This window comes from Stegodyphus dumicola, chromosome 5 (genome assembly GCF_044657685.1).
Source record: "Stegodyphus dumicola isolate Sdum_Otavi_A_Nest chromosome 5, ASM4465768v1".
Taxonomy (NCBI): domain Eukaryota; kingdom Metazoa; phylum Arthropoda; class Arachnida; order Araneae; family Eresidae; genus Stegodyphus; species Stegodyphus dumicola.
Genome location: NC_140772.1, coordinates 80151148 through 80179032, shown reverse-complemented (window position 1 = coordinate 80179032; position 27885 = coordinate 80151148). Strand labels below are relative to the sequence as shown.

Genomic DNA, 27885 nt, shown 5'->3' with positions numbered 1-27885 from the left:
GATTGGAATTATATTTTCCACCCCCAATTCTGGGAGAGCATCCCGGGGGAAACAGGGAAATCCTGGGAGAACATCCTCACCCACCAATACACACAAGAGGACTTTCCGCTCGTCGCATATTTAGAGTGCCGCCATGCCGCACCGACACTATACATTAACAATCATGGATGTCTTACCACGGGATTCGAACCCGGGCCCTTCGGTACCGTAGTAGGCTCCCCTAACCACTGTACCATCTGGGCGACAAAGCATCTTGTTGATCGGTATTTATGAAGGAAGTCTGCAGCCACTATTTCAGGCATCTTGTCCGTAGAATGAAGTACTGAAATCTTTTTAGTATTATAAAATCTGATTTATTGTCAAACTAAACTTTTAAATAGCATACATTAAATAATATACGATTTACATGCATTTATAATGTATTTAATTACTTTGTATTTATTTACAAATTTAATAAACGTATAAGTTTTTCTCTTGCATTCTCTTCTCCGTCCATAAGCTTTAATTATGAATATATTAAAAAGACATTTTTAACTTTATACATCAGATAGCATTAATTTCATAAAAATAAGTTTGGAAATAAGTATATCTAATAGCTCTTATTACTGAGTGTTAGAAGATTTTGCAGTATAGAATACACACATTATAGAAAAAAGTATCATGTGGCCCTCAGTACTGTCATATATGCTTGGCACAAAATATGATGGATTTGAATTAGTTCTCTTCCTTAAAGGGCAATAAAGAAGTTCTGCATTATTAATGTTTATCTCTGAATAGTCATAAGTTTCTTTAAAAGTAAACTAAACCATCCATATCAATAATATTTTATACAAAGCGCGCCTCCATAGCTCATCACATTTTGAAGGATAGAAAATAGCAATAAGCTTTGTTTTCGCTTTCTGTTCAAACATTCCCTTTAGCTATCAGAGATTGAAATATGAGAAGTTTCATCGCTCGAAGAATGAATTTTCATCAACGTTATGGATTGATGGAAACTCAGTCTAGCTTCGCAGAACGTATGCTTCCCCATTAGGAATGAAGCCGTGCTGTTTCACCAAATTTCCTAGTTACGAGTAAGAGTTTATTGAAAGAGTTAACCTTCAGAGAAAGGAAATTATTATTGAATTTTTATTTCTTTGGCTAATATTTCAAGAGTGAGTTTTAGAAGGAATACCTACCCTTTCTTTTACATTTAGAGACTGGAGATTGGTTCATTACGTTTGGAAATCATTAAACCAATTCATTAACGTCAGGTAATTAATAATTTATAATTATATCAAGCTGAGTTTAATTATTTTCCTTTCAAAATTTCTAAAGTTTTGACATTGTGTATTACTTTATATATTACTAATCCTTATACCAACGTTAATCAGAGTCACTCTATAAGATATTATTTGATTCATAAACAAGGTTCTAGCGTCAAGAAAAAGCAAAAAGGGCAGTTTTTTAAGTGGAACAATATCAATTTTTTTATGTAGCGCTGTTCACTTTTGTAAAGAAACAATAGCAGTTATGCAGACAAATTCTATGTGAAACATTTGAATGTAAAATTTAAAATATACGAAAAAGCAGTAGTACGTCAAACGTGATGTAGATTTTGAATCCAACATTATAAATTTCGAGAGCAATCAGACCAATTTCGAAGAATGATTAAAAGTCCTCTACTTCAGGAGCTGCACGGGTGGTTGCTGAAGAATAGGGATTAATGTTCTAAAAGTTGATAAAATTTTTGTTCAGAATTTACACCAAACTAAGGTAGCATATTTGATTAATTTGTTTTATATTCATACTTAAGAGCGATGATAACAGAGTGTGGAACACTTCATAGTCAAGTCCATGATTTAAAAATAAATTAATTGTGTATCCAGTAATGTAGTCCCATAATAGCTAAGCGTAGTTTTACAGCTGTTTAACGGATTTTTTGAATTTGATTCAATGCTATAGCCACTTAGCATATTTATTGCAGCCACACAGACATATTTATTGATCTGCAATAAATATGTCCTCAATTGTAATCTTAAATGTCACGTAAATGATATTTATTATAATGAGAAGCTTTTCTTTAGCTCACTTTTGATATTTGTCGCTACGGTCAAAAGTTTGTCGCTGAAGTTAAAACTTTGTCGTGTTCCCTTTTAAATATTTAATAATAAGAAAATGTATAACTCACAAACACTGTTTAAGGATGACAGTGCAATACGCTAAAGCATTTCCCAAAAAAAATCGATTTACAGTTTTCTTACATTTAAAACTAAAACGATATTCCTTACATATCTCCATTTAAGGAATGAACTAATTCTCAGAAGTTTACTTTTTGCATCTTTGGATAGAGCAAAATAAAATTTTTAAAATGAAATTTATATTTATTTTTACTTTTTATTGCATATTTTTGACAAATTTTTGATCGTTCGATATTTCTTACTACCCGAGATCCATTGTTTCAAATCTTAAGCATTTAAAAATGTATCTACTAAAAAGTTTCTAAAATTTCACTAACTAGAGAGCCAATTTCTCGATTTCTTTTAATAAAAAGTTATTATTTCGGCTATTTTCTCCACTATTCAAACATGCTACAGTTTGACTCGTATGACTGCTGCAGTACGCAGAAAATTAAGTTGTGGTTCTATTTTGGGCATTACGTCTTTGTAAATATTTTCCAAGTCATCATACTATTATTCTTAACTCTTCTTTTCTTGTTTAATACACCTCTCTCTAACAATGATATTTATATATTTATTTATTAACCGCTCTTTCTCCGTTTGCATGAAAGAATTATTTTTTTACAAATTAAGCTTACTACAAAAGTCTTCGGCACTTTAATAAATACTAATTCTCTACCCCTTTTTATTTCCTTGTTTGAAGTAAAGTAAGTATTGTTATCGCGAAAAATATCATATTTCAACGAAAATATCCATTTCACACGCTTTCGAAACCATTTGAACGATGCTTTTGCGTAACATCTGTATTTATAGACAGAATAAAGGACTGTTTTTGCTGAAAAGGATTGCAAAACAAATTCAGAAGAGATTTTTTTCTTGACTTCTGTATCTCTGATTCTGTTACATGAATCGGTGAGCTTATATTTTTTTTTCTTATATGGCTGGTAAACTGTGTATTTTTAGCTTTAAAAGTTATTGAATTATGTGATTTTTATGTTCCAGTTAAGGTTTTTATGCTTTTATTTTATCTGCATGTAATGTTTATATAATTATCAAGAATTAAATTGTTTGAGTGACGAGATAAGCCTAACGAATCGACATTTGTTTACATTTGAAACTCAGTAGAATAATGAATTAATTCAGTTCTCAATTCTGCTCCTTCAATGCCTTTTTGCCAAATGGGACCAAAAGTAAACTTCCAGTTTTATGTTTCGAAAAATCTGCCTTCTTGCCCGCTGACCGAATTGTTTTTTTTTTTTTTCCATAGAAACTCTAATTTCAATTGTAGAAATAGTTTTTTTTATAACTGATTTAATTAAATGAAGATGTTTTGAATTTTTATACATTTTGACTTTGCCGGGAGGTGAGAACTGAATTAATTAAATGAGAAATATATCAGTAATGAAATTCCAAAATGTCTATAATTTAATAGGTCATGCAAGAAGGACATATATAGGCCACATTAAATTTTGTATTCTTATATGTTGGTAGACTGTGCAATTGTTGCTTCAAAAGCGATTGAATTATATGATTTTTATGCCCCGGTTAAGGCTTCTTTGTCTTTAGTTAATCTGCATGCAATACTTGTAAAATTATCAGCAATTTAAAAGTGGCGAGCGAAGCCTAACGAACCGCAATTTGTTAACATTTGAAACTCAGTAGAATGAAGTCAGGCTTTGCAACTTCAAGGTCTTTTTGGCGAGTGGGATCAAAAGTAAACTTTCAGTTTTTGAGAAATCTACCTTTTTGCCCGTTGGCCGAATCGCTTGTTTTTGCGTATAAACTAAAAGTTTTCATTGAAAAAAAATTTTTTTTTACTGTTTTGAAATGTATTTGATGTTTTGCGTTTTCCTGTATTTTACAATTTTTAATGAAGATGTTTGAGATTTTTCGTATTTTTGCTTTCTCGTGAAGAAAGAAATGAATCAATTGAATACAAAATATGTCTCTAATGAAATAGGTTTAAATGAAATTCTGCAAAAATGTGCATAATTTAATAGAGCATACAAGGACGTCATGCGGTGTCCACATCGGACGTTTAATAGATAGATTTCGCAATACCTATTCATTTCCTTTCATTAAGGCAGAGTTTTAAGACAGCATTTAAAGCTATTAGCGAACAAAAGACCTACCAATTTTTATTTTTCCCAGTTTTTAAGTATTTGTTTCTCAGAATTTCATTTTAAAAGTTGATTTTTAGTGTTATTGTGAGGCATTCTATCATTTTTTTGACGTCTATCGTCCACAAATGCATGTGTTATAAAGGCATGAAATTTTTACACGTTACAAAACAAATTCTACCCGTATTTTAAGAAAAATTGAATCAAAAAGAGTCCGTGGAGTTTTTTAATGAGCACTAAGGGAACAGTCATCAGATTGGCATATCTAACTCATCATGACAGATGTGGTAATTCAACTTTTTTTTTTTTTTTTTTTCAGAAGTACAAGCATACTGCAAACAGAAATTTTAAACTTTGATGAATAGAACCGTTGTATAATGAATCATAAATAAAATGCATACCGATAAAAGCTAATAAACCGAATACATAAAGTAGACAGGAAAACAATGACTGATTTTAGTTGCTTAATTTTAATAAAATTCGCAAATGTGTTCGAATTACAAGGTCCACAGAGTGAAAAAAAAAACGATGTAACTATGTGAAATATTAAAAGTCTGCAGACGTGCACGGATTACAACTTAAAAATTATAGTGCAGTGGCTTATTAACTCCAATTTTTAAGGTAAAATGAAAATAGGTAGCGAAAAAATACCTAGTACCATGACAGTAGCATTTTAAATGCATTCATATTTCTTTTGCCCTTAAATTCTACTACATAACTGCAAAAACTTGCAGGTTATTAAAAAAACAGTTTGATGTATTTTACAATCAAAATAAAAACTGCTTTTGTACTAATAGATATGAAAAATTACTTTTATTCCAAACTATAATAGGGTGAAGAAAATATAGTAATTGAATAACTCGTTTGCTAAGTTGCAGCAGAAATAGTTGGAACAAATTTTCTTTGGGATGAAAATATGTGGTATTTTCATTGGTCTCTTAAAATATTGAATTCATTCTACTGCGAGGTTCGAATCTTTCGAACGGGCTGAATGCATGGGCGTGTATACGAGCCAGTTTCTCTTAGAAGGTCCTCCACAAAGGCAGCCCTCCCCTTAGGCAGATAGCCCTAGTGTGATTTGCCATGATTAAATAAACCAATATCCTGAATCCTTCTAGTGCACCCGTTCTTACAATTTGTAAACATTATTTAATCGAATTTTTTTTTCTCCTTACGTTTTCCATTATAAGTGCGCGGTTTGACTTATTCAGTGTCAAAAACAAATTAGCGAACAGCAACAATAACAATATGATTAGATTTTCGTCTACTGTTTCTCAGCAGAAGTACTGTTTCTACTAATTTTATACCTATGAGTGCATGTCTGGATGGTCGATTTCCCCTGTTTCAATGCTACACTAAGCAGTGATAAAGCCTTTTGTTTTAACGAAGTTAGTTAAACTGTTGTACCTCTTAGGTTCTTGGAAAAGGAAAGCATATTTTATAGCTATGCACGTTAGATAAAATTATAGTGGTATCTACTTGAAAGTAAAATATATTTTTTACAAAACAAAACAAAAAAAAAAAAAAAAAAACATCGCAGCACTAAGAAGGAATTTTGCGATCGTGACGAAATTTGGTATGCAAAACCATCTTGATTGAACATGCAAGTGTTCAAAGTTTCAAGGTAAATTAACAGAAATTGCGATCATAGCGCGCATTTCTAGTGCGCCATTCGCAAAGTATAAAACCAGTAACAGAGGCGGAAAATTTATCTTTTTTTTTGTTACTGCCGTTGTAATTCCGTAAAGAAGCAACTAAAGATGTAATTACGACGATATCGAAGACCTTACAGAAAACTAAACGACTTCGAACGTGGTCGCATTGTAGGGTTGCGTGAAACTGGGTGGTCATACCGAGAAATAGGCCGCAACCTGCAGCGTACAGACACTGCTGTGCAAATATGTTGGCAGCAATGGTTGCCACGATGAAATTGCCAACGAAATGAAGGCTCTGGAAGGCCAAGGATCACAAATGCGAGGAAAGATAGGATGATTGTTCGCCAGTCCCGAACAGCGCCAACGGTATCATTCTCGGCTATTCAATGCAATACAGCCACGTGTATACCTCCCGTGGTACCGTCTACCATCTCACGGCGCTTGTCTGAGGCAGGGGCACGCTCACATAGGCTTTCAAGATGTTTTCTTTCGACCCCACAACATCGGCAGAGTCGTTTGAAGTGGTGTCGCAGCCGATCATCATGTCTGCCATCAGACTGACATCGTACAGTGTTCAGCGATGAAACCTACTTCACTCTTGAAGCAGATGACCGTCATGGTCGTGTTTGGAGAGGACAGGTCCAGCGGTCTCAATCAAACTTTGTTTTACAATGTCATACAACCAATTTCCCTGGTGAAATGGTGTGGGCGTTATTTCTTATTACACAGGTCATCTTTAGTCATTATCCGTACATCTTTAACAGCTCAACGATATGTTGATACTATCCTGTGGCCGGTTGCATATAGTTGCATATAGTTATGACGTCATCATGGAGCCATTTTCTCAACAAGATAATGCCAGGCCACATACCGCTCACATATCTATGGACTGTCTCCATGCGGTTGATAATCTTCCTTTGTCAGCAAGGTCATCAGACCTTTCTGACAAGATCGAACACGTCTGGGACATAGTAGGCCCCCAGATTCGGGCACCATAAAATATCTCAGATCTGGAGCGACGACTGTTGAATGTCCTCGCAGAATGTGTCTCAGGATGACATTAGGAACCTCTACTACTCCTTGCCTCGACGAATTCAATCATGCATTGCCGCCGGGCGCGGTTCGACCAACTACTAATTTGAACACTCAATGAGTGATTATGAGCCGTGAACAGGTACTATTACCTTCACTTTTTAATCATTTTATAATCTGTATATGAGCTAAGCACATATTCAATTTCATCAGAAACAACAACTTCCTTCATGGTGCTTCAATTTGTTTGCAAAAAAAGTGTATATATACATACGTTGATTATCACTATTTCTCAAGAGAGACGAAGACATGCAATTGTTCTAAATGTTCGTGTCTGTTTTGAAAGCCTTTTTATTTTTCACATTACTTGTTGTGCTTCTAAATTTGTAATTTCATATCTTCTGAAGATTGCATTTCTTGTTAGATTATGTATCTATTTATATATTAATTATTACATTAAATTTATGCATTCATTTTAATTTATTTATGTACTAATTTTTTTATATTGTGTATTCATTTTTATTATCAAACCTTTGAAAATCGAAAATATTTGTTCGCTTTTATACGTTGTACATTATTAGTTTAGGGATTTACAATAAAGCATTTATTCTTTGTTGTTTCATATAAATGTTTTTCTCTATCATTTATGTATCAGATAAAAATTCAAAATTCTATTCCTCAGCCATTCATTGCATTACGATGACTATAACTCATTCTCTCTCTCTCTCTCTTTATATATATATATATATATATATATATATACACCGTGTTCATAAAAGTGCAAATTTCAAATTTTAAACTTTAACTTTTGTCTTTGTTGGTTCAGAAGCAGGCTGTTTTAATTATTAACTTCTTTCATTGCATCAACCCGTGATGATGATGAAGCGAAAGGTATTAGATTACATAATTTTCATAGTTTTTGTTTTGGTATATTTTGCCCCATATTTCTTGTAGTCTGCACTGTGCTTCTGGTTTATTTGGTTTTTGCACGTGATTTATTCCGCATTGACTATGCGATGAATTTTAAAAGTAAATTTTATTTATTTTTCATAAGATAAAAAATACGCAAAATAAAAAATAAATGAAATATATATATACAGTGGCTCCTAAAAGTGTTCGTACACTTATGATTTTCATTGAAATATGGCTCTATACATTAATTAAAATGAACTTTCTGAATGAGATTTTAGTAATAAAATCTATAATCTATTCGTAACAAAATTACATGAAATATTTTTAAAATGTAGCGAAACTTTATTTTTAAGAAATTAATAATCAAAAAATTATAAACATTTTATCTCACAAAAGTCTTCGTACACTGAAATATTTTTGGATAAAATCAAAAATAGAATTATCGTTAGGCGCTTTTTTTTTAATTTTTGCATTGTGGTGGCATTTAAAAAATCGTTTGCTTTAATTTTTTATTGTTTACTTCATAATATTATATTTATTATTGAAAAATAGATCGCAGTCGTAAAGAAATTACAAACAGCATTCGAAAATTGATAATGTTTCACCATAGTAGTGGTAAATCAATTCGAAATATTGCTAAATTAGTTAATTTATCCCATTCTACAGTGCAGTATGGGATAAAACGCTTTAAAAAAGAAAATTGTATTGTAAACAAGGTAAGAAAAGGTCGACCGAAAAAGTTAACATGATGAGAGATTTATTATTAGAAAATTTGTGAAAAACCCACGTGTGAGTGCTGTAAAAGTTTCTGCAGAATTTAATGCAAAGTTTTCTACTCCAATTTCACCTTAAACTGTTCGACGAGTTCTCAGAGACCCTGGATTACATGCGCATTCTGCCCGTAAATATTTTTGTTAGTGAGAAAAACAGAAAGCTTAGGCTTTCATTCGCAAAATCAATGATAAATACACCCGAAACGTACTGCAATAATGCTGACTATTTGCTGACGAAAGCAAATTTAACATTTTTGGCTCCGATGGTTGAATAAATGTATAGAGATGAAAAAATAAGGAGCTTCATTCTAAGAACTTAGTTTGAACAGTTAAGCATGGCGGTGGAGGTGCTCTTGTGTGTGGGGGGACATAAGTGCATCAGGACTAGGTAATGTTTATTTATTGATGGCATAATGAATCATTTTCTTTATTTAAATATTTTAAGAGACAATTTAAAATTATCAGCCCAAAATTTGGGTATTGGAAACAACTTTATTTTTAATCATGATAACGATCCTACGTATACGGCTCTCAAAGTTCTCCTGTAGTGTCTCTATAATTGTCCGCAGGTTTTGAAAACACCACCTCAGTCGCCAGATTTAAACCACATATAACACATTTGGAAAGAGCTGGAGGTTAGAGTACGAAAACACGACATCAAAGCAAAATGCGTACTCAAAACAGCCATGATAGAAGAATGGAGGAACATTCCAGACGTTTAAAAGCTGTTGTGGATGCTAAAGGATATCCTACTAATATTAATTTAACGAAAAATGAAAATATTTACTAATATGTCAAGATTTATTTGAAGTGTACGAATACTTTTGTGAGATAAAATGTTTGTCATTTTTTGATTATTAATTTCTTAAAAATAAAGTTTCGCTATATTTTAAAAATATTTCATGTAATTTTATTACGAATAAATTATAGATCTTATGATTAAAATCTCTTCAAAAAGTTTACTTTTAATTAATGGGTAGAATCCTATTTCAATGAAAATCATACGTGTACGAACACTTTTGGGAGCCACTGTATATATTGAGCATTTAATATATATAAGCTATATACTTAGCTACATATTCAGCATAATATTTTAGCAGCATAATAAATGCTACAAATTTTAAGCTTTTTTTTATTATACATATATGTAATTTAAGATCATTTTATATCGTAACTTACGAGTGCTAGATGCCAGGCAAACTTCCGCTTCTTTTAAGAACTGTGTATCAGTTTCTTTTCGCAAAACAGCCACGCTTTCGGACACACAGGAATATTTGTTTTGGAACAAAATTTTAGCCTGTTATGTGGTCTTCTATACATTCAGTGTTTTCCATTGCCTGCAAGAACAATTTTAATTTGTTAGAAATGATGGATATGAGAAAGAAATATATATATGCATGTTTAGGATATATCAAACAGGTTACACAAATAGATATACTTTCCAGCAGCTGTTACTAGAAATATCGCTTAGTGACATTGTTGTAAATTAATCACGCATTTGAGAAGAAAAATAAAAAGAAAATGTTTTTTCCAGCTTACTTCTGGTAACCCTAGAAATGCCAAGGCATGTGCGCCAATCACGCCCAATTTTTATATACCATGATCCTTTTGTTCCCTTTCATTATTAAGTTTTCGTGTGTGCTTGTATGCAACATTAATGTATTCGTCGCTTTATATTATTTAGTTACATCTGAATAAATGTGATTTGTGTTTAAATACTCCTCCTATTATTAATGGATATATCCTCATAACAAGTTTTATTTTGGACATCTAATAGCGCTGCTGGATGCATGAGAGGTAATCTAAGTTTGCTAGCTTATCTTAAGACATGATAAATTTTAATTAAAATATGCAAATTAATGTTAACTTTGCTTTTCAACAAACAGGTTTCACTCATAAAGCTCTCGACTATAACACCTTTTCGAGAAACAGCCAGCTCTTAATATTAAATATTCATCCTCAATATATATATTGTGAACAGAACATACTTTCATTGGGAAAAAGGTAAGATGAGGGTATGTAAAATAAAACACTGTTTAACGCGGAATTTAGTTTAGTTGATTCATAATTGCAGAGTTTACATTCCTTCGGGATTTAGCAGTCTACAACTTTGAATAAAGTGCATTGAAATTACTATCTGAATGTCTATAATGGATAGCTGAAGCCAAATCACGCGCTGTGTGGTGTAGTAATTCAGGGATAATAGTCAAATGAAATTCAGATCGACAATTTTTTAAAAAAATGAATATAAAAATACCACAAAATTTGCCACATTTATAAACCACAACTTTTATTATATAAAACTCGTAAAATTTCAAATATTATAAATACCCTACCAATTGGCAGAAGTGAAAAAATTTGAAAATTCAAAATCCTGTGGTAAATATAAATCACAATTTAAAATTTCGTGGGACATCTTCATCAGGGGGTTGATGTATCAATGAATGTAAAGGAATTATTGTATTTTGGGCTAAAAAATGCAAAATTCAAAATTTCAATATTTCGATAAATATTGATAAAAATATTCGTGCATTTAGTGGCTCAACCATAAACAAGCCGGAAGAAAACAAGCACTTGGCTTAAATTTAGAAATGCCGAAAATCATGAAATGAAAGTGAATACAAAGTGAAAGAAATTAGGTTAATTTATATTTAAAAAAAAAAAAAAAAAAAAAAAAAAACTTTATTTAAAATTTCTAAAATAATTAATGAAGAAAATAAATAATTATATAGTTTCGTAGGAACAAGAGATTAAATAAATCTCTTTATAGAATGCAACTACAGTTTCACGTAATTAATAATATGTGCTTGATAAATTTATAAAGACAATGGTTAACAATTTTGACACTGGAGTTCGATTATTCTATCTCTTTAGTTGAGCGCCCACACTTTTGTTATTTGTGATAGATATTTCTAGACGAATTTTGGAAAGAGAATTGTTTGATCTCTTTCTTTTATGGAGCAATCTGATAAATTTATTTTCTTCTTCATTAATTACTTTTAAATTAATAAATGAAATAAAACATTAAAAATAAATGAAAAATAATTTTATTAAAAATTAAAGAATGCTTAGTTTTCATCATTTTAGTCTCAACGTTGTTAATCAAGTAATTCAGCTGAAAAATCAATTTCAGTCGTTGCGTTCCACCCTTTTATCTAACAGCTAAATGTGTAGGAACTTCGTGAACAGCTAAGCGAATAATCGCTTTATTTCAGGAACAGAGACGTAAACTCATGGAAGGGGTAATTACCCTTTATTTCTCAAAATAACAATTACAACAGTCGGCCCCTTTGTCAGGGCGTACAGCAAAACCTCCACTTGGGCTTGAACTCAAAGTAATAAGAGATAAGACTTAACTAATGTTTAACTGAAAGGATATAGCCGATACTATCAAAATTCTAAGTAGTTCGCTCTTAAATATTGAATAAGCTAATGAAGTTATGAAGGCCCTAAAACACGTCCGAACTTTGACTTAAAAATACCACTTTGATACATATCCATTAAACGCGATTCTAAAAAACCATTCTGGTAGGAAATTGATATAAAATTAGGAAGGTCAGAAAAGTAGCTTTAACTAAAGAAAACTGTTAAAAATTTAGGATAAACCTTACACGATAATGAAAATTCACTATTTTTTTCCAAATGTTCTGATACACTAACTGGAGTAAATTTCAAAAATTCGCCAACAAAAAACATTTACTTTTTATAACAGTCCCATACTTATTAAATTTTGCTCCATCAAGCGGCTGAGCGAATAATACAAATAATACTTGTTGTTTAAATCCTGCAAAAGAACTATCTGTAATATTGAAAAATTTAATTTTAGTGGCGCAATATTAAGTGGTGAGACCGAACAAAAGTTTAATAAATAGTTGCAGTTTAAACTAGCATGAACGAAACTTAAAGTAACATAAAAATATAAGAGCTAGCCAATTTAGCTTTTATTTGTGATCGTAATTATCAGAAAGCATTGCGTTCTGAGTTTTCCTTACCGGGTCCGTGCTCAGGAAAAGATAAGTTAAATAATAAATGCAATACGCAAGGAAAAACATAATATGGCATTTAAATTAATAAGTAAGTTTATTAAGGCTCAGGTTAATCTCAGCAAATTTTTACAACTATCTATATATTCCATATTTCTAAATTTAATTTTTGGTAAAAAAATTATCATAAACCATACTTATTTAATCTTCAACACAATACCTATTAAGGAAACTGGATAAAGAACAATGCACATTTTTTTCTTTTGTTTTTAGCGTGAATTTAACATCAGGACGAATAATAATTCCGAAAACAAAATTACATTCTTAATTAGATGGAGCTTTTAGCTCAAGTTATTTTTCGAAGTAAAAAGATAGATGCAGGATAAAGACGTAATTTCTAAGTGGATCAATTAAGGTTTCTTGCTGATTTAAATTCTTAAATTACTGTTCTTTCGAATAAATTATAGTATACAAGTAAATATTTTCTGCTATTTCATAAAAAAAAGGAAAATGAGTTATCTGGTGCTTGGCAATCTTGAAGTGGAAAAGAGTAGTTTTTTCCTAGGCGCCATCACTGAAACCCTATGCTAAGCCTAAGTTATGCGTCACGTAGACTCTCAAAATCAGAAGTAGAACATGGTAGTTGAGAAGGTCCTCTTTTCTCATTAACCTCGCTACTAAGATATCAGTGATTCGGAACTTACGGGCAAATCCCAACTGATGATCCCAATGATGTCAATCAGCTACAATTTGGTTAAATCAACTACAATGTCCAGCAGCATCTAGCTGTTACAGGCTTAAGACTTGCATTATTGGAAATAAGTCTGTACACGACTCGACGAGTATAACAGACCATACATTATCTTTTCCAGCTCACTACCCCAGTCTACTGCAGGGAAATTCTAGTCGAAACTGATTCTAACTGCCGGTCGTTCCAAGAAAATAGAAGCTCTTCCAGAGATAAGAGCAAAACTTATAGGAAGTCTCCAAGGTCCCATCATCAAGACAAGGCCAATTAGTCTGTTGTCCATAGTCGTGGAATAAAAGTTAACTGCACACGGATAGTTAAACGAAGCCGAGTCGAAACCAGATTATACCCCGATCAGGCCAGCCAAAAGTCTTTAGATACTTCATTAATTCCAACGACTGCCAAGCAAAACCTGTTCCCTGAACTTCAAGTGGGACGTAAAGTCAGAGAGCATAATTATCTCTCCCCGCCTTAACAACTGTAAGAAGAAAAACTTCACCGAAGACGACACAGCATAAAGTCACCTGTACTCAAAAATTCTCTTTCACTTTTCACAAAAACAGGCTACCACTGAAACTATATTTTCGTTCACCTTTTAGAGACCACATTTCCATTTTTTTTCACCCAAAAGGATAAAATCGCCCAACTGCGCACGGGCAAAACCCAGGGCCAAACTGAACACTTATATGGCCAATAACAGTGACCTTTCGTCGTAGATGAAACGTTAAGCGCTCTAAATTTATCACGTACCCACTTGACTCAATGCAACTGGAATTTCTAATAATGAATTTTCAAATGAAATTTCTTTCTAGAATATGCTAAATGAGTCATACCCTGAAAGAAGGAATAACACAGCGAAATTCGCCCTTTTCCTGAATCTTTTCACAAGGAAAAGAAGCTTTCTTGGTTAAGCTTAAATAAAAAGAAAAATATCATTGAAACATTGGTTTTCTCCAAAATATAAGAAGTTGCATAACAAAATATTAATACATTAAATTAATAATGAACGGAATTAAATACAAGTTGTGATTTTTCTTAAAAAATAATTATTTTCATCAGAAAATTCAAACAATTATCAACATAACGTATCAGCAAGGACATTTTTGTGGTTTTTCTCGCGAGGAGTGCGAATACGAGCGCATTTAAAAAAGAAAGGTTAAAAAAAATTACAAAAAAAAACTCTATAAAGGTATACTTTCGTTCCTGCAGACATCCATATTAGGCTTTGCAAAAAACAATTAAATAAACATGCACAGACTTTGAACGAATAATCATACATTGTTTCAGTCGTTACTCCAAAATTCCTCTGTATGGCAAGATCTTCGCTGATTATTAATTAGCAGTGGTGGACATGATCGTCTAAACAGCGGTGAAAGGGGTGCTTTCGCAAAAAAGGTTGAGAACCACTGAAGAAGAAGTATGACATAGGTATTATCTTGGGTACAGTTTTTTTTTACGTATGAGTTATTATTCTACTCGTGCATGGATAAAAACATATATAAATTAAATTTAAAATGTAATAACAAAATCCAAATTGATACCACCTTTTACCATATGGTTCTGTTTCATCCAGAACACGATGGCAGTCACTAAAGTACACATACAAGAGTATTATAACTTGATGATATGTAAGTCATGTAAATCACACCCATATTCCTCATAACACTCCAACACAGCCATGGATCACAGATTCTTGGTTATGATATTTCATTTAAAGATAGCATAGGGAGTTTCAATGCGTTGTAAATATGGAAAACTTGAGAAAAAAGATAACTTGGAATGGAGATGAAATTTGCATGAGCTAAACAAAACCTGGAGCCCAGAGCGGTTGGTTATTGTCCAGTTTAAATTAACTTGGTCTTCGAAGAGGCAGAGAACCAAAAAGTGCGTAAATTATTAGTTAGAAATATTTAGTAATTAGCAGGGTTTAAGCTGATTTCTTTATTACACTACAGGGTGAAATCAGACATGAAGATGAATAAATCTAATTCAAGATGAGAAAGATAAAGTAATGCTTCAGTTTCCGTCTGTTATCGTACCCTTATGCTTGTCACTGGAAGAAACATTCTCCTACTTTTCCAAATAAATGCAATTCAATACGTCTTTTAGACCAGACAAAAAGACAACGGTTATTACTTGATGTCCATCGCAAAGAGAACTGAAATCAGTTAAGTTGCCATGGACTTGGTGATTAAAATTTTTAATTTCGATAATTCAAAGTACAGAAATACTATTTAATTCAGAAAATACACTTATTTTTATTATTTTTATTTATGATTATCATATAGTGGTCCTAGTCCGTCGTCTTCCATTTCTCCCACAAAGTGGCAATGCAATTTGTGATAGATATTGCATAGATTTGCAGTAAATATATGACAATTATTTAGTGTTACACATCTTGCCACACATCATATTTTGGGATGCATTATGAAGACCTCATCTGACGCTACACATTTCTTTTAGACTGCTGTTTATTCAAACAGTGGTCTGGTAAATTCCGAAATCTGTGAGCTTTTTCTATCCCATTTATCAGGTGCTTCAAATTAGAGCAGGAAAACTCTGTGATACTTCTTAATTCTTATGATACATTAAAAAAGCCTCTACTGTCAGAGATTATGCACATCTAATAATATACCTTTTATTTTTAATAATTCTAATAAAATAACAGGATATTTTTAAAAGTTACTTAACTCCTTTCATATTTAAATTCATAGTAAGTAATCTCTTCTAGTCAAATTTAAGTACTTTTAATCAAATATTTGATCGCTTTCACGAAATAATTAATATTGTGATATTTTTGCTTTCATAATTAAACAACGAGTTTATAAAAATACGAGACTGAATATTTTTCAGTTCTTCGTTAAAATTCAATTAAATGTTACTTTCGATTCATAATTCGGAAACTCTAGTCTTTAGTTCAGGACAAATAAAAGAATATCTTTTGATAATATTTAACTAGATTTAGTAAGGTTTAATAGAGTGCCCCAAAAACTTTATTTACCTGAATGAAATATGATTTTTGGATGTGAGGTGATAGATAATGCATTTAATAACCTAGAACAAAATGTCAACCTTCATAAAAATGTGAATCTTTACTGAACTGCTATCTTTTAATCATTTCACTGCAAAAAATACACTCTGATTTTCTTTATTCAGATTTCTTATCTTTAATATTCATTTCTTTAAACTTAATAGTTATTCGTAGTTTCTGAAAACTTTCGTTTTATTCCTCCTCGAAATTCCCCGTAACAATTCCTGACTCACCGTTGTGTTTTTCCATATTTCGCGTTCCGCGGTTTAATTCCCAAGACACGGTTACAGGTAAAGAAAAATGGAGACGTCATTACTTTGCCTTTGTCCTTGATACTTAGATATATGTTGTGTATGCTTCCCATTATGCTAGAATCCGCTTCTTGCTGTGCCAAGGAATGCCAATTAACAATGGTGAGTATGATTTTAAAAAAAATCAAATTGTTGTGCGGATGTACTATATGTAACTTCGTAAAAGCAGGAAATATGTAACATCACACAGACCCAGGCCTTGGGCTGCCAAGGATTTTGAGAATTGCCCAGGATGACAACTTGTATCACTGAGAGGCTGTCTCTGCAGAAATTGGCATTGCAGTATTAGTTGTTTCCTGTATTAGTTACTGCCATTGATAATGAATGCACGTCTGGCTCGAGATTACTATTATTGCGTAAATTTTGCAGTTTCCATGTAAAGAATTCTCATTAATTTATGTACTAAACAAACGCGCAACCTATTCCATTATCTAAACTTGATCCGTTTGAGCAGCACTGAGATATAGCATTGAAAGTGGCAGACTGTTGTTGTAAATGTTTAATTCTGTTTCTGACTACACTGACAGCTGAGCGAATGTGTAACTTGTTGCACGGTGTAACTGCGTTTTTTTCAGTAACTGGAGAACAACCTTTAGTCCAACTATTAATTCTGTCTGTATGCAGTGGCACGAGTCTTGCTAGGATATTTGATGCACCTGTTGAAGCTGCAGGAAAAGGACGCATAATTCTGATGGCAAACCGTCTTTAAATGCTTAAAAGAAAAATGATTTTCATTGGTGTTGACAATTGTTGCTGCAAAGTTTGTTACTTTTTCTTTAACGTTTCTGTACAGTATCTTCTGTAGTTGTAGATTTAAGCCACACTTTGGACTTTGATGTTCCAGAAGCTTGTACACTATTCTTAACATTTGATTCTTAGGTCCGTTATATGTAATATCCAAGTTAGACCTGGATATTATGTCCTTCCGTGGTCTGCTGGAGATTTTAATTCTATCTCGCTTCATTCCTTATCCGCGCTTACTTGGGAGTCTGGCGATTTTTATGTGTCATTAGTGCAGTGGATTTTATTTCGGCCATGTACAACTTGATTTCGCTGCAGCGATCTCACTTGTTTCATTCAAATGTAGTTCACTTGTTTCATTGCAATGTAGTTTAATTTCTTGTCCTTAGACTTAAGTTTTAACAATGTCGTTAATGCTATCCTCCTTCTTTTTAGTAAGAGAACTGTGGCATCAGCGTAAGCAATAACTGAGGTGTGACTAAGGTATTGAAGATTTTGTTGAAAGTCAAATTCCAGAAGATAGGTCCAGTGCAGGAAACTTGTGGGCAACCTCTATCCTGTATTGCTCTGATGGGGCCTATCTCATGCATTATTAGATGATATCTATTTCTCAGGTAATTCTGGAAAATGAAATAGATATTGCTGGCCCATTTTGTGTCTCGCAGAACACGCCAAATGGCAGGCCGCTAAAGGCTGTGGAATACGCTCCGGAGAACGAGGCTTAGAAATACTGTGTGTTATCAGTTTGACTTATTGGTCAAAATGCTATCTTTTAGATCCATGAAGGCATGGGCTGATGATTTTCCAGCTCGAAAGTCCTATACTCATGTACAGAGACGTATGCAGATGGTAAGTTAATCCTTTTGTTATCAATTTTCGTACAGTTTTCCTAGTGCAGGTAAAAGGTAGATGGGACAAAAGGAATTACGACTTTATCGATCTTTATTTCATTTGAGAAAAATCACAATTTGACTTATTTTGAAGATACAAAGATTCTATGAATTGAATTCTATGAATTCTATGTTGACGAATTTCAGAAAATACTGTGCCCTTCTGTTATAGATTTGTTGAATTATGGCGTTAGCAGATTCATCTGGACCTGGGTTTTTCTTCTTAGGCAGTTATTGGAAGACATGATGTGTTTCTTCTGTTGCGAATGGAAGATAATTTGAGGTTGCTTGCTTGTATCCGTCCGTATAAAATGTTCACATGGCATAAACATTTATGCATTTGACATATTTATCTGAAGCATTACGTGATTGTAAACTTTCGGTTGTCTGAGAGGCAAATTTCTTAAAATTGAAATTACCGTTGATATTGATTATAGAATCTTTAATCAGTTCTTTCTTGCTCATGGTAATGAACATTATTTAATTAACCTCAGACATAAAAAAAACCCGTGAAAGTGCTCCTGAGAGGGGTACCTCTTTTGATGCTTTGCTTAAGAAAGCATATAAAGTGAATAAATTTGTACAGCTTACCCAATAAAACATCAGGGTTTCTATGCGGCATTTTACAACTCATTCCCAAACCTGATTTTAAGCGCATATACAGTGTGACTGACCTTATGTATTTATTTCTCTATTAAGGTCTAAAAATACATTGCTAAACATACTCCAGTATCACAATTGCCAGAAATCGTATCATTCTTCCGAAAAGTTCCATGTAGTACCGCGGGGTGTTACATACAGAGAACCGCCACCTGAGAACGCCGAGTCCTGTGTTAGCTGTTTTAGTCCACACGTTATGTTATACAGGGATTACTTTTTTTTTCTATGTATCAGAAAATCTGAAACCATTTCTTCTTTACCCCATGAAGCTTCTCATAGGCATTTTTAGACATAAAAACCCCAACGTATATAGATATACCCCAACGCATGGAAATGTTCCCAGCTCCACAACTACTGTTGCTGCAACACCTGTCTTTAAGAATTATGTTGATTTAAGTTTCGCAAATTATTCTTACGTTTACTCTGAAATTTCTATATTAATCAGTGTTATGTCTGAGTTTCAGAATATATTTGGCCTATTTACCATGTTTTTTAAGTTTACAAATGTCAAAATCTTGAATCAAGAAGATGTTTCCATCTGTTGGACAAACTGCATACTCTCCATCTAATTATTAAGAAAGTCAAGGCTTTACTAACCAAAATTTAGTATTTTTGGACAGCAAACTCAGGTATATGACATAAACTGTAATCTCCTTGATTTAAACGTTATTGTTAGTTTTTATACTTAAAATATTACAATGATATTTATGCAATCAGCAAGCGACCTCTTGCAAATCAAATTTAAATAACTGATTTGTGTTTCTAATAAATTTTTGCTTTGCTTTGATAATTATTTAAAAATTAGTTTCACTATTTAATAATTAGTACTTTCCTTCCTTTACAATCCTTTCAGAATTGCAAATGCTCCCTTATTTTGGCTAGCAAAATGCAGATGATTTCACTTGTTTCTTTCGGCTTCTATCCAAGTTACTTCCTCCAAGCAATCATTACAAAATTTCAAGATTGAAATATACCTCTACGAAATACTGTCATCTGCAAAAAAACTGCTATCATCCGCTTCACTTTAGAGAGGAAAAAAGAAGGGGAATTATTCAGAAAATCACTGTAAAGGTGTTCTACCTGCATATATGCTCTTGAGGCAGTGGAAACATTAAGAAGTAAGCAGTAAGCTGTTTGCGCTACCAAGTAGAAAATACAAAGTGTTGAGACATCACAGGGCAGGAATTAAAATTACAATTAGTATTAGTTGGGATATCACACAGTATGAGAGCACATTTAAATAGAGCCATCAAAAGGGAAACAAAAATTGAAATTAAAACTTAAATAAAACCAAAGACATGACTACAAAAATGCAAAAATATAACAGTATACGGGTTGTATTACTTTTCAAGTGTTTAACAGATGGCATTTGTGTATGCGAGTACATTGACAATCTAAATATTTATTTTAATATATATATATAGTTTGACTGTTTGTAGGAAAGAAGCATAAAATAGCTAAGAAGATGGCTGACAGAGGTTTGCAGAGGATTTTTTGTAAATGTTGGATTAAAGTTTGTTACGTGGTTATTAGCAGATAAAATATTCCGATATTTAGCAAGATGCATCGAAAGAAGGTAAAATGTACTTCATATTTTCCTGCCGAGGGTCTACTGAAGCAAATCCCGGGAGAAATTGAGAAATTTTACACACGTTCTCAAGCTTCATCTATGGTACAGGTGGAATTTAAGTTACTAGAAAACAGAAGGGAAAAATAAAAAATAGGATTTGCATGCTATGGAAAGTTTAACTCAGGTTTACTTTCCACAATGCATCATAATTCAATGTATGTTAACTGAAAATCTGCATTTTTCAAATTCCTACGCCGAATTCGAAAAGTTTGAACAATTCACAATACTTCGAGTACAAATACATAGCAAATACCCAAGATTCTTTAGCCCGGAAGCGAAATTCCACCGAACACTCTTTCAGGAAACTGTTCTTTGTCTTGCTTCAACGCATGGTCCTTAGCAAAAATTTATTTTCGTCTATAATTGCTATTGACGAAGATGTTTTGCTTTTATGAGCACTGAAATGCTCGGGATGAAGTCATGATCGTCATCAGTACAAGTTTTACAGAATACCATATACACATGCAGGAGCATCCGCTCAGCAACAAGTCATGATAGAGGGAATCAGCCTTATTGTTTTTCGTTCGGACTCTTTTATCTTAGTATTCTACCCATCTTTGTTACGTGACTAACTTTGGCGTATGTGCTTAGGGATAAGTGTAATACGAGTGGCCACGTAAACCGGACAAATAGAAAGATGCTTTGTTTTTCGCAAATATTTTCTCATTGAAGAAATCATAACCTAAACTCAGCCTACAAAATATTGGAAGGTATTTATTACAAAAATCTATGCAGAAATAAAAATGAATAAATACTGAAATGGAAGTAATAAATAGTGATGAAAATCATAAAAGCATTGCAATGGATGAAAGCATTTGAATTGAAAGGCACCGAAGTACACATTTGTAGTATACAGCGAGGCAGAAGCACAAATAATGTGCATTTGTCATGAGTTTGCTGGCTATTTTGTAGCTGTGGTTGGTTGTGGTCGAGAAGTAAAGAAGGAAACCTTTGCTTTAAGTTACTTGCAATTTTAGCATGTTTTCCACAAATCCACAGAAATAAAAAAATATATAATCAAACATATATGTGCATTGCATGAATTTATAATGTAAAGAACTAAAGTATTTTTACAATCAATATCCTATAGTAGAATCAGAAAAAAATATCATCAGTTCGATGCAGCAAAATATATTCATGTGCTTAGTTCAAATGTGCTTAATTCATGTGCTTAGTTCTTAGCAAAATATATTCATGTATTTAGTGAATCATTAATATTTATTGTAAATATATTTTTTGCAGAAATTGTATGATAGAGCAAAATCAGTTCAGACTCTTCAAAATGTGCTAAGATACATTTGCGAGAATAAATAAACCCTGAGCATGTTACTCAGTTTATCTTAGTTTTTCGCAAGCAATTAATTAGTTAATAAAACATTTTATAATTCCATATATTTTCCATTCGAAAAGCAGAAAAAAGATAGAATATATTACAACTGGTATCATTTATTTGAGTAAAGATTAAATGAAATTCAAAAGAAAATAAAATCTGAAAGGATTTGAAAATTGCATCAGAGGATTTGTTATGATATTTATGCTCTTGCTGAGCTGTCTTGGACTCGTTCTTGCAAACACATTTTCCTTTCTCAGCACGTCACAGAAATGTTAACTTTTCTTAATAAAATTAATTACACAAATCTTTTTCTTTTCTATTACGAGCTTTTTGTGTTATTAACTTTATTTGTGAAATAGCAGATCCTTCGCATTTTCTCCACATGAAATTCAACAGCAAAGTCACAAAATATGTAAAATATGTTTAGAACTACCACAGTGTTAGGGATTGTCATGTATTTTTTGTGTATCTGCTACATTATTAGTTTGAAAACTAGCCGCTTATATTACCAGCCGTCTCAAATATTTATCATTAGTGGGAAAAAGTATATAATAATTTCTAAGCGTTCAGCTAGAGTCATTTCATAAAAATATTTAATGTTAAATTATGCATCTCATGATTTTAAAGCATTTTTTATTTAAAACAATCATTAAAAATTAGAAATAATATTTTTAGGAACTGTGTATATTGCTTTTAAATCGCCTACTTTCTTACTCAAAATCTTTCCAGATTAGATTTGAGAGTTAAAAATATCCTAGGCCTTTCTGAAGGGCAATGCGCTGGCATATGGAAGATAAAGGTATTTTATTTCCGGCAATGACAACAAGTTTCTTTCAAATATTCGATTCTGTAATAAAACTTAAAGATAAACCTTTTACATTTTTCAAAATAGGAGCAGTCTCGCGTGCTGAAGATAAAAATGTTTAATTTCGACTAGTATTGCCTCTTTCTTTCATACTTGCATTTGATGGCTTGCATTTCATACTTGCATTTTATCACAGTGCGAGGACCATAACATACATACAGATTCTTAATTATTTAAATTCTTAAAAAATACGGTCCACCAGTGGCCGATAATTTTTTTTTGGCTCACCAGCGGCCGAACGGTAAAGTCGCTGAACACTGGTAGTTCGGTCCGAGGTTCGAATCCCGCGAACGGGATGGCTGCATGGGCGGTTTCGTGGTTTTCCCTATGTGTAACGTGTATACGAGCCAGTTTCCCTTAGAAAGTCCTCCACGAAGGCATCCCTCCCCTTAGGCAGATAGCCCTAGTGTGCTTTGCCATAATTAAATAAACCAAACCAAAATCTTAAAAAATACATGGCGATAACAATTTCAAAAATTATTTTGATAAAACATTTTTCGAGACTAATAGCATCATCTAAAAAACAAGTGTTTACTCTAAAATGTTGTAGTGCATTTATTCTAGTGATTTTATAAATTGTCAGTGAAATTTACACTGTTCTAATCGAAACATCGGAAATCTATTTTTAAACTACAGCCTGAAAAACGCATGCTTATTTTTATAATTTTCTTGATCAATACTACTCATAAAAAGTACGGGCCCACCAGCGGCCGAGCGATAAAGTCGCTGAACACTGGTAGTTCGGTCTGAGGTTCGAATCCCGCGAACAGGCTGGCTGCATGGGCGTTTTCGTGGTTTTCCCCATGTGTAACGTGTATACGAGCCAGTTTCCCTTAGAAAGTCCTCCACGAAGGCATCCCTCCCCTTAGGCAGATAGCCCTCGAGGCTTTGCCATAATAACACACACACACACACTCATAAAAAGTACCTTTCAGGCACTCAATATTGTATGCTTTATTTACAGATAAATGTGCAGTTTAGAGATATCCTTAGGTAATAGTAACAGGTTGTCCACAAAATGTTTCTAACAATTGTTTAGTTTCACAGTATTTTCTCTTTCTAATTGTTTACTTGTAAAAGCAGTATATTACCTATATTATATATTGCAACTAAGAAGTGTAAATTTATGTTTTAAGAACTGTTTGCCTAAAATTCTTGAGAAAAGAATCATCGATTTCGTAAAGTACACTTCCGTTGCATAAAGATATGTTTTTAAAATCTGTATTTCTTTGAAAATATATGAAATTTCATATTTTGTAATCATGCATGCTAATTATTTGCAGTCTAACATGTTAAATTTAAGAATTAATGAAAAATCTTTAAATTATATAAAAACATTAAAAAAAGTTAATGAAAACTTAGAAAAAATTATTTTAAGGAATGTTTAATTACATACAGAAAGACAAAAAGAAAAAAAAAACATTGTAAAACTTAATTATACTTCTAGTATCTCTTTCAACAAAAGCCTAAAACCATATCAGAAATAAAAAAAAAAAGCAGAAGCTAAAGATATAAAATCATAATCAAATCATAATTTTTTAATTCTTTAATTTTATAATTTGTTAATACATAATGTAAGAAGTGCAGAATCGCATTTATTCTTCCCTGCATCTTTATTTTCATCAAATACTTTTGACAATCTCAAAAAATAATAATGTGGTTTGATATGTTTCTCTCATTTGATGTTTGTTACAAGTACATTATCCTTCCTTTTGCTTCAGAAGAATTATTTTTGATGTTTTATTGACATCTTTCCAGAACCCTTTTTTTTGCATATTTTTAAATGACAGCAGTGATAAATTTCTATAAGCAGCAAGCACGTGTTATATTTGAAGCTGAAATCTAATGTTCAAAGAAAAATCTAGAAGACTGTAAATAATCGATATTTTTCTAAAAGTTTACAATTTTTATTGGTATTTTAGGTCACTTTATTTCGAAACAATGTGGTTTCTCATATTTTTCTAAAGGAATGCGGAGGCTTTCTGACTGTATACATAGAAAGAAGTTTTGCGCAATCATGAAAAAACAGAAAATGTAAGAAGGGATTTATCAAGTTTCGTTCAAAAGTCATTTTCTTTTATTCTTATTTTCGTAAAACAAAACTACGAATATAATTCTAATCAAAAACCTTCTTGTATTAAAAACCATTCTATTTACCTGTACACTTAAAAATATGACTGTTTTTAATCATTCTATCCTATTATTTCTTACTGCAAAATTAACGCATATACAAAAACATTGATAATATAGTATAAAAGGTTATTTTCAGAAGCAGTTATCTTATTAATTTTGGTGCTTTATGTTTCTACTTTTGTAAAATTCTATCCGAAAGCAGTTTAGCTTTAAATACGTTTTTCAGCTTAGACTGCTTTACATTTCAGCTGTTTGCATTAGCTTCGGAGCACAATTGTGCTTTTGGTTCTTTGCGAGTGATTAGACAAGCGGCGCCAAAGTATTAATAAGCTTTTCCTGATAACCGTAACTAACTTCAGCTTGGTGAAACATTTAGTTTAAACTGAATTTGTGGTTAGAAGTTGTTATTGTATTTCAAACCCAGTCAACGCTTTGCATCTTTTGATTTCAGACTGTGGAATTGATAGTCGACATGTTAATAAACAGTTTTCTTTTTCTTTTAATTTGGCTGTGATGCATCTAGATTAGAAGTCATGTATAACGAAAAGTTATCTGACAGTTTTCATGGTTAATTTAGTGAGCTGTAACTTTACCTTTCTACTATTTCATTTCCATTTATCGTGTTTCCATTCATGAAAATCACGGGAATGAAGGTTGACTTTAAATAATTTCAAATGACGTTATGAAATGAAGTGTTGTGCAGTGATAACGACACAAATTACGATCACAAATGGGGAGGAAGTGGAGTAAACAGCCTTTAAATGCCTGCTTTATAGTAACAAGTTATTGTAGAGTACAATGGCGTTTAATATGAATGTTGGAGTACGCCAGGAGATATGATTTATTTTCACTTTTCGCTATGCAAAACTGCATAACGATACTAGACATATAAGTCCGTTTGAAGATCTGAGGTATCTTGCAGATGCCGCCAGTTAAACATATTGTTAATTTCTATGGCCGAAGTTCCTTTTTAAGGTTCTTAAAAGGGTTGGAGGGTATTCTAACAGCAGATGCTATATGTAGCGAAGTCCGCTTTAAACGCGCATGCCCTGAGCTAGTGTAAATGCGTCAAGATATTAATATTATTAGTTGATCAGGGGCTGAGATATACAAATTTAGTATAATTAGGGCAGCAGTGAGTACGGTTATTTCTGAAGCAAGAGACAAAACTCGTTTGAGATTGAATTACACAAAGTAATCATAGGGTAGGGCAGGACTTAAATTGTTTTAGCGAAGGATTAGTTTGTGAAGTCGTTATATGGAAAGAGGCTGCAACAGTTAACATTCTACAGGTTTTAAGATGCTACAGGGGATTGTCAAAAGGTTGTTGCTTCACACTAAACATTCTATCGAATTACTTAATACTGTTATTTTGGAGGAATATTTTGACTTAGTAATGAAGTGCCAAGGTTAGCCAAGAATAAGGGTGTTAATATATCTGATACTAATTGAAGAAGTGGAAATTTCAGTAGATTTAGTGGTAAGTATCGTAACAGATTTAACGGTAGAAGTGATGTAAGATTCAGAAGCAGAATTACGATTGCTGACAGCATAATATTTGGTGAGATAAGTGGTAATTACCAGAGGGTCTGGAAGAAAAGTGTGGAAAATAAGAGATTAGTAGGTGTCTGAAAAATAAGTCAAGGCATAGAAATCAAAAGGAGACGATCGTGTTGAAAGAAACATGAATCAGGCCAGGATAGAATAAATCCTATCACTTGCAGCTGACTACAGTTTTATTAAAGAATATAGTGTTAATCTACGTGTAGTTACTTTTGAATGAAATTCTCTCTTAATGTTGTTGCCACCGGAGAGCTCTGTAAAACTTTATTATTAGAAAACATATTTGGTCACAGTTTCAAAACGTGCTAATTATTTAAGTTACTGGCACCAGAAAAAAACAAGCACATAGTCAGGGTAATGAATAAATAGGTAGTATGATTTAAGAGCACAACTAAAGGAATAAAAAATTGGGTGTTTTTCTGTATGGTGAGGAATACACAGTGTAAAAATTTGGGTGCTGTTCTGTATAGTGAGGAATGTACAAACTATGAACCTGACATGGTAAAGCCATCTCAGATTCATATTTTGTCAAAGAAGAGAGACTGCAAATTATTTTAAAACAAGTTCACACAATGGTCAAGATCCAGATACGGAGAGCACAATCACAGTCCTGGATCTGGAAGACCTACCTTCACTGGCGAACATGAGAGTTCCAAAGCTGATAAGTACTTTTACCGCTTTGATTTACATGTCCCAGGAATTGACATGTGTAGTTACTGACCATATGAAGCGGAAGAATATATGCTATATACAGCAGAATCGCATGCTGTGGTTTTTCTTCATTATGCAAGCTATACAGCAGAATCGTATATATATGATAAATGTGCCACTACTGAGAAGCATTTCAGTGAAATGATTAAGAATAACATTTGATCTTGAAATTTACTTACTTAGGAAGTAAAAGGGAGACGCTACCTGTTCTAATATTGATGCAGACATTTAGAGCAGGGGTTCTCAGATTCATAGTATCAGGGAGAATAAGGTCAGTATTTTATTTGCCTGTTAAGAATTTAGTCTTAGATTATGGATATAAAATCTACTTTTATTAAATGTTTGGTACTTATCAACATTTTCTATATATTTTTCTTTAATTTATAAAACTCATTATAATATAAACTAAATTTAAATCAATATATATATATTCCGAATTTTGGAAAGGAGGAGACGGCAGACGCTATAGTCTAGCTATGGTGAAAGGTGTGCATGGAGAAAAATAAGGTTGAAAACCTCAAATTTCGGAAAACGCTCTGGCAGACAGCCAATAATAGTATATGCTTACTGGAATATAGTAGTATATCCCTTTTACATTGAAATACAGACACTGGAAGGTATTTGAATGAGAAAAT

The 27885-nt window shown here is 32.5% G+C and overlaps 1 long non-coding RNA gene across 1 annotated transcript in view; it reads right to left on the bottom strand.

Moving 5' to 3' along the window:
- The window catches only part of LOC118183699 (uncharacterized), a 342152-nt gene that overhangs the window by 102752 nt on the left and 211515 nt on the right, over positions 1-27885 (bottom strand). The window contains exon 2 of the long non-coding RNA XR_004757279.2: positions 9831-9988. This is a non-coding gene — a long non-coding RNA (uncharacterized LOC118183699). The remainder of the gene's footprint in view (positions 1-9830; positions 9989-27885) is intronic.